The sequence below is a fragment of the Zingiber officinale genome, chromosome 8B (genome assembly GCF_018446385.1).
Source record: "Zingiber officinale cultivar Zhangliang chromosome 8B, Zo_v1.1, whole genome shotgun sequence".
Taxonomy (NCBI): domain Eukaryota; kingdom Viridiplantae; phylum Streptophyta; class Magnoliopsida; order Zingiberales; family Zingiberaceae; genus Zingiber; species Zingiber officinale.
The window spans coordinates 107,666,651-107,678,238 of NC_056001.1; the positions used below are offsets into that span (position 1 = coordinate 107,666,651).

The 11,588-nt window shown below is 35.6% G+C and overlaps 1 pseudogene; it reads right to left on the reverse strand.

Annotated features, from left to right (window-relative positions):
• Positions 1-5,328: 5,328 nt before the first annotated feature.
• On the reverse strand, positions 5,329-7,899 carry LOC122014154 (annotated as a pseudogene).
• Positions 7,900-11,588: the final 3,689 nt, after the last annotated feature.

An 11,588-nucleotide genomic window follows, 5' to 3' on the forward strand; every position in this document is an offset into this window, starting at 1 on the left:
ACTCGCACACAATGCGAACTCAAAACCCTAAGTACTGTCTTTACTTCTTTCTCATTTTTCTTTGGTTCTTGCTCCTATACTTGAACTAATCCACTTATGTCTTGTGTGCTTTTGTGTATTGTTTTGCATTATCCCTCATGCATTGCATTACTTGCACTGTCCTTGCATTTTTGCATATCTTTCGCTGCATCTTTCTGTTGCACTGCAAAATCGTGTGCCACTTCTTGTTCTTTTTCATCTCCTATCCCACAGAAAGAAACAAAAAGTTCGTGAATCGGGCGAAGGATCGTCCGTACCTCCATCACGTCCTCAACCTCCTACTGATCTGAGATTCCCTAATGCTGCTATGTAGCAAGCCTTTAGCAAACACACCTTCAAACTCATAACTCCTAGATCTGTTGATTTTCAATACTATAGGACGTCTTGTTTTGATACCTATAACCGGTTCAAATACTATAAACTTGACTCATTGTTAACCTGTGAGAGGGATGTCAATGTAAGTCTTGTCTCCGAATTTTATAATAATTTGCACACTTCTGATGGTGTAAATTATCATACTCACGTTGCGAAATGGAGCTTGGACTTCTCCTATGAGATTCTTCGATCTTATCTCGACTGTCTACCATCCAACAATGATTTTGTCTTTTATCCCAATCTTCCCGATGAGTTGCCTCCACCTTTTGAGCATATCAGCATTGCATCCATGCATCAGTTCCTTTTTGGTCGTGCTCGTCCGGATGTGCCAAATGCTCAAATCACTAAATTTTCTTCGCTTGAGTTATCGGCTGAGAACGCCGCCTTGTTTAAGGTGATCATTAATTGCCTTTTCCCCATTGTTTCTCGTGCCTTAGCTGCTCTGCGACCCCCTCACATGTTTGCCCTATATGTCATTCGTCATTCCCTTGACATCAACATCGCTCTGAACATCTTTCATTACATCATTCATTTTACTCAGCCAATGCAGCAGACGGTCCACATGCCTTTTGGGCATCTTATCACAGATTGGCTGGAATCCATGAAGATAGATGTCTCCCGGGGATGGCTGGAGCACATGACTGTTGCTTATTCTCGGATTTCTTCCCGCTCCTTCACGAAGATAGGCTTAGTTGGTGGTCCAGCGGGAGTTCGATGGCGCGATGGACGTGCTTTTGGTGAGGGACCCAAGGCTCGCCGCAGGGGGGATGCACAGGCATTGGTTCCTGCGGCCGATGATGCTAAGGAAGATATCCCCGAGCCAGCTTCTCCGACATTCGAGGAGACTGTCGACACTCACCTGGAGGAGCTGACCATGGAGGTAGCCGACCTGCGTTCCACGATGGAGACCATGGTCCATCGACAGACTTCGATGCAGGCGACTATGGATACATTAGTGGATTTAGTGAGCTCCTGGGTGACGGGTCATCCGTCTCAGTCTGTTCCATCCACAGCTCCCATTCCCCATGTTGAGGATGCTGCTGGTGTTGACTCTGCGGCGGTTCCTACTCCAGCTACTACGTCTGCTCCTGCTGCTGCTGCTGATCCCCCTCCTTCGGGCGATGATCTTATTGAGTTTTATGTCCCTTTCTGACGTGTTATTGTCCGTTATGTGGATGGTTGTTATGGAGTCCCTCTGTGAACTCTATTTTATTTTGGATATATGCTATGCTACTTATTCTACCTTTTATTTTGTTCCTACGATCACCGTTGTTATACTATGTTGATATCTGTGTGTTTTAGGGGGAGTACCCCTTGGACTGATTGTGTTTTGTTTAGTGCACATTTTGAGGGGGAGTTTGTTTTTTTTGATATTTGATAAAGGGGGAGATATATGTTGAAGTTCATGCTTAATCAAATTTAAATTGAAATTCAAGTTTACTTGCTTACTGCTTATGCTTAATTTAGATGATTTTCAGCGTAGTTGCAATTATTATTTATCATTGTATTATTATGGTATGTTGGAAATTAGCCTAAACTTAAATAGATTGTCAAACATAAAAAAAGGGGAGATTGTTGGTGCAATCATGCCTTGGAAGTTTCAATGTATTGACAATTATTTAAGTTTAGGTTAATACGTTGGATTTAATATGCATTGTGAGTTTGCAGGAGGAGTTTCTTACAGGTCGGAAGACCAGATGCAAGAGAAGTCCAAGAAGGTCGAGGAGGACTAGATTCTTGGCAAAAGGAAGTTCTTGCAGGTCAGAAGACCAGATGCAAGGCAAGAGAAGTCCAAGAAGGTCGAGGATCAGATTCTTGGCAAGAGAAGCTCCTGCAAGTCAGAAGAATGGATGTGTGTTAAGCCCACTGTGTTTGTAAATCGATTCAGACATAACTGTGAGGCAGAATGACTCTGAATCGATCAGCCGATCGATTGAAGGGAAGTCAATCGATCAGCCGATCGATCAGTAAGGTTCTGTGCAAAGAACAGAATCGTCCTGAATCGATCAACCGATCGATTTAAGGTATTGAATCGATCGGCCGGTCGATTGGTGAACGATTTGTGCGAAGCACAGATTCCTCCTGAATCAATCAGCCGATCGATTCAAGGTATTGAATCGATCGGCCGATCGATCGGTGAACGATCTGTGCGAAGCACAGATTCCTCCTGAATCGATCAGCCGATCGATTCAAGGTATTGAATCGATTGGCCGATCGATTCAAAGAGGCTCTGCGATTCTGCGATGAAGCACTGCACGTCTGAATCGATCAAGGAAAAATCCCAATCGATTAAGGTTCAAATCAGATGATTTACGCCGTTGATCTTAACGTGACAACACTCAATGGATACCTTTGAATCGATTGGAATACAGGCCCAATCGATTCATGGCGACGGCTACGTGAGAAACGGCTAGTTTTCTTAACCTTTAAAAGCGTGGAAGAAAAAGAAAACAGATCATCCAAAAACAAAATACTGTTCCATTGCTCTCAAAGGTTTTCAGAAATCATTCAAGTGATCAAGATTTTGAAAAGTGTTCAAGCTCTCCTCTCCGCCACTTTCTGAAGTCTCACTTGCAAAGAAGAAGCCGGTTAAAGTTTGTGATCCTTCTTCTCTTCTTCTTTGTAGTGTTTGTGATCTTTACTTTGGAGAGGGAGAGTTGTAATCTTGTAAGGTTTCTCCACCTTCGGTGTGATTCCGAGAAGGAGGGTTTTGATAGTGGAAGAGTGGTGAGTGGTGTGGATCCTTGGACTAGTAACCTCCTTGAGGAGGTGGATACCAAGTAAATACAAGAGTTAGTATTACCTTCAAGTGTCCGCTGCGAACGAGTAAATTGATCAAGAAAACGAAGTGAGCCATTCACCCCCCTCTAGCTCAACCGATCCTAACAATCAAGAGAACCTATATATTGATATAAACGAGAGATAATTAATAACCAATTCATTATTCGTGAGTTTAGATTTTTGGAAACCTAGCCTCCTTCTCTCTCCTCTCCTCTCTCTGTCGTCACCCACCAAAAGCCAAGGAAGAAGTTTTTCTTCCTCAAGCTTTCGATTCTTCTTCCTTCTCTTGGATCACATCACCTCCACGCTTGGCTAGTACTAATCGGAGGTGAACCTTATTGCTCACTGGAGTTGTCTTGAAGAAGTCGAAGTGGATACAAATAGAAGCGAGGTTTGTGGACATCGCTATAGTTGACACCCTTTTCCTTATGCATCATCCGTAAGGTACGCCTAGAATAATTATTATTTTTAAAATTTTATTTTATAATTATTTTTGCTTGATTGTATCCTGCATGCATGTAGTGTGTGTGTTGTAATAAAATACTTTTATTATCATATTTTTGCTTTCGCTGTGAAACATGTTAAGCACATACCACATGGACATACCCCAATAGTATCACCACTAGTTTCATTGATAAGATAAAGAGAGTTATGAATTTGTGTTTGTGATGCATTTGATGAAATCTTTATTGGGAATCATAAATGAATTATCGCTTGCTTGCCTTACAACAAAAGGATCAAAACATTGTATTGGCTGTCAATTTGATCAAGATGATGAAAGTTTAATTATAAAAATTGAGAGAGAAAGGATAGGAGAATTTTTTGGATGTCGTCAACAAATTTTATAGTAACCATATGATCCCAATACTGAATATGGAAGAAAATATGAGAACTCATGGTTATAGCAGATGCAATGGGCAAATGATTACTAATTTTCATCACTAGCGTGTTAACATTTTTTATGAGGTATTATTTTTAAATATTTTATTAAATTTTAGTTTTCTAATAATATTTTTATTCACTTTTTTATTGCTGTAGTAATATTAGATTCTTTATATAATGGTCCAAGAGATGAAAAATTATTTTTCAGAATCAAGTATGGAGGTACTTACTTGCATCGCTTGCTTAGATCCATTTTCTCAATTTGACAATGGTAAGCTATTCTGTTGAGGTTGCAAGGTTGTAACATAGTCCCATATTGAAAATACATGGAAAAGATCATAAGTTTATAAGAGAAAGATATCTCTATTTGGCTTGAGGTCTTTTGGGGAGAGCCTAAGAGCAAAACCATGAGGGTTTAGACCCAAAGTGGACAATATCATGCAATTGTGGAGATATCTAAATTCTTTTCGATCCTACAATTGGTATTAGAGCCTGGACTACCAGAAGGTTTAACCGCCGACTGTTCACAAGAGCTATGATCTGATTGAGCCATGTGAGTACAATATTGACCTCGAACAAAGAAAGTGGGGGTTCCTATGTTCGGATCAAGAGGACCAGACACCAGGCAGGAAGTCCTAGTTGCGGTTAGGCAAGGAAGTCCTAATAGGTCGGGTGGACCGAGGGGCAGGAAGACCTGGTGGGTCGAGGATCGGACATGGGAAGCCTGTGGTCCTTTGTTTGAGGGGGGGATTGTTGAGGTTGCAAGGTTGCAAACATAGTCCCACATTGAAAACACATGGGAAAGATCATGAGTTTATAAGAGAAAGATATCTCCATTTGACATGAGGCCTTTTGGGGAGAGCCCAAGAGCAAAATCATGAGGGTTTAGGCCCAAAGTGGATAATATCATGCAATTGTGGAGATATCTAAATTCTTTTCGATTCTACATATTCTACCTTACTGAACTTTATCTGGAGGACTTTTCATTGATTGATCGTGTAATACTCGAGAACCAACTTGAGACTTACATTCAAAATGTATGAGGTGAATTTTTATGATTGAAGATTTGGGAAGTTTTGTTAAAAAGATAGTTGAAATTGACAAAATACGGTTTTTTATTAGTATATTGTTTGATCGAGTTAGAGTTGGTTTTACCAGTTGCAACCAGGGGCGGAGCTAGGCCCCTTATAACAGGTGGGGAAAAATATTTAAAGCACAATATATTATATAAAAATTACATAACAAAATATGTTACAAGAATTCTCTACGGGTACACATATTTTGAAAATGACGTAATATTAATTCATTGTCAATTGTATCAAAAACTTCTTTTTCAATAAAAGTAACTAAACAATCATTCATCCACCGATCTCCCATTCGATTTCGAAGCCGATTTTTCACAATCTTTATAGCAAAAAATTCCCTTTCCACAGTAACTTTAGCCACTGATAACACAAGTGCAAGTTTAATAAGCTTATACACCAATGGATATACAATATCTCTTCTTGTTTCAACTAATTCTCTCGAAAGACTTCCTATTCCTTTCAAATTTATAAACTCTTTACTGGAGTTCATATCCATAAAATAATTATCAAGCTGATTACTTAATGTCAGAATCTCAACTGATGAAAAATCTGCGGGATAAAACTTAGCAAATTGAAGCAACTTTTCCCTATCAAAAGCAGGAAAAAGTTTTCTGGACTAAGACATTCCATACAAAGAAGAAATTCAGTATTTACTTCAGTAAATCGATCATTAAGCTCTTGAAGTTGCATATCCAAGACTTCATAAAATAAACTAACCTTGTAGTAGTGTAAATTGGTAACAACTGGAGCTTTACGTCTTGATCTACCCTTGAGAACATGAACTTCATTCATGTCTTGAATTATAATATCATGGCAACTACAAAACATCATTATTTCATTCAATAAATCATCCCAACCATTATCTCTCATCAATTGCAACCTCTTTTTTGAGATTTTAACTTGTATCATGGCATTGACAATATCTTGATTCTTTCTCTGCAAAATCTGAGAAAGCTCATTTGTAACACCCAAAATGTTCTTCAGTAAATGCAAAGTGAAAGCAAAATCAAATGTTTCTAAAGACTCTAAAAGACCAGCAGCTTCAGCCTTTTGTTTTGATTGAGAACCATCTTCCACTACATATTCTAAAACATCATGAATAGTGGAAAAATGCAAAATTAAACTCATCAATGTGCCATAATGTGAACCCCAACGAGCATCACCAGCTTTTTTGAGCCCAGATTCTTGATTTAAGCCACGACCACTGAAAATTTCTCCATTTCCAAGTGCTTTTTTAACTTCAGCCATTCGTTTCTCTCGAAACATATCTTGTCTTTTACATGAACCTCCAACTACTTTAACTACAATAGCAACCAAATTAAAGAGAGAAGCAACTTGGAGATGATTTTTGCTACTGCAACAATAGTAAGCTGGAGTTGATGTGCAAAATAATGAACATAATATGCAAAAGGATTATCTTTCAAAATCAAACTTTTGAGATCATTAAACTCTCCTCGCATATTACTTGCACTATCATATCCTTGTCCTCTAATTCTAGCTATACTCAATCCATAATATGAAAGTAGTGATTCTATAGTTTTTTTGAGTGACAGGGAAGAAGTATCACCAACATGAACAATCCCAAGAAAACGTTCAACAACAATGCCTCTCAAATTTACATAACGTCAAGCAATAGACATTTATTCTTTATCTGATATATCGCGTGATTCATCAACTAATATGGCAAACACTTCATCTCCAAGTTCATTCAATATGGCATATGTAGTCTCAAGACTAGCAACATTTACAATATCTTTCTGAATTTTAGGAGTAGTTAATTGATTATTTTCTGGAGCATTTTGTAAAACTACATTCTTTATCTCTTCGTTATGATCTGCAACGAATTTCAAAAGTTTAAGAAAATTACCTTGATTAAATGAACTTTCATATTCATTGTGCCCCCGAAAAGCTAACCCTTGGCGTAATAAAAATCATATGCAATCAACTGAAGCAGTTAACCTGATTCTATAAAGATTGTGAGCTTGCTCTGTTTGCCTAGTAAGAGCAACTTCAATGTGTTGACTTTCTTTTATCAAATCTACACATTTCTGCCAAGCTTGATTATATGCGCTATTTGAACTTCCAACATGTTTAACAAAAGTCTTTTTTTTTTTCCAATTAGTAAACCCAACTGAAGTAAATGAATCTCCACCTACTTGTTTTCCAAAATCAGGTCAGAATAAGTAGCAACACAAACAAAATGCAACATCTTTACTTATACTATATTCTAACCAATTTCCAAATTCATTAAACCAAGATGGACAAAATCTTCTTGATACTTTACCGATCTTTCTTTGTGAAAAATTATGATTGCGAGACTGACAAGGTCCTTTATGCAAGCAAGTTCTTCTCACTTTTTCCCGATCATTAGGATCATAGTTTGAAATCTTTAACCGTAACCCAGGATCTGATTGAAGATCATCCAAATTGATTTCAACTCAAAATTTTTTAAGGGAATATGTTGTAACTCTAGATTACTTTTTTCTCTTTGACTTGTTTCTTCATTTACCATTGACTTTCTTTTGAGAAATTTATCCATTCCTGTTAGTGTTAAGAAGAAAAAGAAATTGTTATATGAATAATTATTTGTAAATTTTGATATAATTTACTTAACTTAAATGTAACCCTACAACAAAGAAGCTTCGCTAACAGCTTAATGACAACTAGGAAATTGCAGCAACAGCTGACGACAATATTTCAAGCCCTGCGCAGGGCCTGAAATAGCGTCGAACGCCATTCCCTGATTCGGTCGGTTTGGTTTAGGGCTTAATCGATTTGGTTTAAACTAATTGCATAACCCTACTAGTAAATACAACACTGTAAGCCTATATGATAAGGAAGTTCCTCTACAAGATTAAAATATTAACTTCTTTTCTCAGTTTTCATAATTGAGAATCCTATTGCATGTTTCAGAAATGAATAACAGACTAACAGTGTAAGTATCTAGTCGAGAAGTTCACTTTCTTGGTCTTAAAAATGTATTCTTTTACTGTATTGTGAGTTACCTAGTAAATTAGTAATGTAACTTATGTAAGGCCAATAATATTTAATCAACCAAAATTACTAAAAAATAAGAGAAATCAAGGAATGGATTCCAACTTGTAAGCAGTAATAAATAAAATTGGGGAAGAAGAAGATACCGAGTCTCGAATCCGGTGGACAAAGCGGTGGGAATCAGGGAATGATGTTCGACACGAGGTGGATGGTGGAGGCAAGCAAAACAACGTCAAATCCAATGAGTCGCGGCTGGGACAACAGGACAAGGCAGATTGGCGGAGGGAAGCCAACTGCCAACGCCGTAAAAGAGGGCCTCATCGTCTCGTCGATCAGCTGATGAGGTCCTGCTAATGCTTGGACTTGCTTGGAGAAGCTACGCTGCTACGGAGTATGGACTACGGAGGGCGGCGATTCAGCAAAGGGTAGAGAGTAGAGACTAGAGAACTGGAGCGGAGGAGGGAGAGGAGGGTGGAGAAAATATCAGAGTTGTCGATGAAGATGGATAAGGTTCGTCTCTGGGTTGGGGAGCACAGGTGGCATGGAGGGAGAGGGCAGCCGACAGCGAGGAGGAAAATTGGGAACGACGAACGAGGGTTGCACTTGCAAGCCCTATTTTTATTTTTCTTTTTAGTCGGGCAAGATTGTAATTTTATAATCTATATAGATATTTATGAAAAAATGAGGTGGGGCAGTTGCCCCACCAATCATTAACGAAGCTCCGCCCATGGTTGTAACTGTTTCTATTGAAAGAGTTTTTTCTACGATGAAAATTATCAAGAATGATTTGAGTAATAGGATGTGAGATGAGTAGATGAATGACAATTTGGTAGTATACATCGAGAATGATATTTTTGCCACAATTGAAAATGAATAAATTTTACAGCATTTTCAATAGATGAACACTCGTAGGACACAATTGCCTCCTCTTGTTTGTACGTCCATACCTAATATTGGTAGTTCAAGTGTCAAGAAATAGATACTTTATTGGTATGCATATATTTTTATATTTGTATCATTATCGTTATCAATTCAATACTTTTATCTTTTAATATATTTATTTGATTGCAAGAAATATTTTTTAGTCCCTTGTTGAACGCCCCCTTAAATTTTTGTCTGGATCCACCATTGCCTAGATGTAACCATTATACTCGTAGGACCTTCTTGGATGTAATCATACTCTCAAATCTGGATTCTACAACCTAGATTTTGAAATAAAGATTTTTAAAATGTTCATAGCCTTGAGGCAATTTGGTAAAAGCTAATTAAAGGGCTTAGGCCTATCATATTTACTCACCAACATCATTAAAAAAGTTCCTAGGACTTACCTAATTCAAACTATATAATGATTTTAAAATTTTAGATATCAAACGAATGATGTAAGGAGCCTCAAATTTATTTAAATCAAATTTATTGTACTCATTGAATCCTCTTGTGTGTAATTATGCTCTCATACCTGAATTCTATGAACTAAATTGATAGCCACGTTTTTGAAATCTTCATGGTCTTGAAACAATTTGATACAAGCTCATTAAATGATATAGGCATGTCATACTCACTCACCACTCACTCACCAATGTCACCATTGGATTCTTAAAACTCTACTATATCAAGATTTTAAAATTTTGCTTAAAACTGGTTGATGACCTTAAACAACTCAAATATTTTCAGATCAAAATCAATATACTCCTAGGAGCCTTTTTATTGTAACCATGCTTTGAAACCTAGATTTCATAGCTGAGATTGAGTATTGTGGGTTTTAAATCTTCACAGCCTTGGGATGTTTTCATACAAATTTATTAGAGAACTTAGACCTATCATATTTACTCATTAATACAATCGATGGGTTCATCATAAGATTCCTTTAATTCAAACTATATTAATATTTTGAAATTTTGAATAGTATAGATTTATTAATGAGTTTTTATCCAAATTTATTGACAACCTTAAGCATCTTAATTTTTTTTTTAAAACCAAATTCATTTTAATCTCTAAACAAAACATATTGTGAATGTTAATAAAATAAAAAAAAACACATTAGAAAAGATCTTATCTCTATTGCTACCCTTACTTTAAAACGAGCTAAGTAACCATCGACATTGAGAATAGTCCACTGCTCAGAAAAGATGAAATATAATAAGATTTGGATATGAATTTTGATAAATATAAAATTTAAGCACGCTCAATAAATTAGGAAAAAGTTAATTAGACGATTCAATAAATTGCGATCAATCCGAAGAGCATCCATTTAAATTATTCTATCTAAAAATTATATTTTAAATTTTATACAAGATAGTTAATTTTTTTTTTATCAGTTATTCTATCTATTTTTTAAATTTAGATTTGATAAATAATTTTTTTTTAAATTTTAAAAGAAAATTCTATCTGTAAAATAATATTTCGTTTTTAATTTTTTTTCACTCATTCTTTTCTTATCTCTTTTCTCATTGATTTCATAAATATAATAAAAAAATTAATATAAGAAAAGAGAAAAATAATAAAAAATTAAAAAATTAGAAATTTAAGATAGTTGATACAGTATAATAAAAATTAATTATTTAAATTTAATAAAATAATTATTTATTTTAAATTTTAAATATAATAATAAAAAAATTGAAAATATTTTACAAATCGTATTCTCTTCGTCACGGACCATGAATGTCCTTTTGTCCTGGTTATCCATTGACTTTCATGTGAACTTCGTAATGGTCAATTTTATTGCCAATGTCCTTGTAACGGTTATGCATAGGGGTGTAATTGAATCGAATCGAGTCGAGTCGAGTCGAGTCGAACTCTTGAATATTTGAGTTTGACTCATTTATAATCGAGCCGAGTTTTATTTAACGAATATATTCATGGCTCATGAGCTTATTCGACCTTTTATCGAGTCTAAACGAGCTTAATAAATATAAATCATAAATTTAAATATTCATTAAAAATTAAATTATATATTTAGAAAAAATTATAATATTATTATTAAAATTTATAATTTTATTCTAATAAATAAATTTAATATATTTGTTTATATTATTTTTATAAGTAGAATGTAAAATCTATAAATTCAATATCAAAATTATTATTATTTTTATTTAAAAATTATTTAATGAGCTTAACGAACGTGTTCATGAGCTAACGACACGAATATTACGAAGCTTGAGCTTGGTTTGTTTATCTTAACGAGCCACATTAAACGAGCTCAAATGAGATTTTATTCAATCGAGGTTCGAATAGCTTGCAAGCGGCTTGGTTCATTTACACTCCTAGTTATGCGTGATTTTTTTTTGAATCCCATGTGCTAGGTAATTTGAAAATGAAAGGAGTTTTTTGACAATATTAAACAGTGAAGGGTATTTTCAGAAAGCAACTACACCTTGGGGACTTTTTCAAAATTTCATTAAAAAAATGAAAAATGCATGGAAAAAATAATTTTAA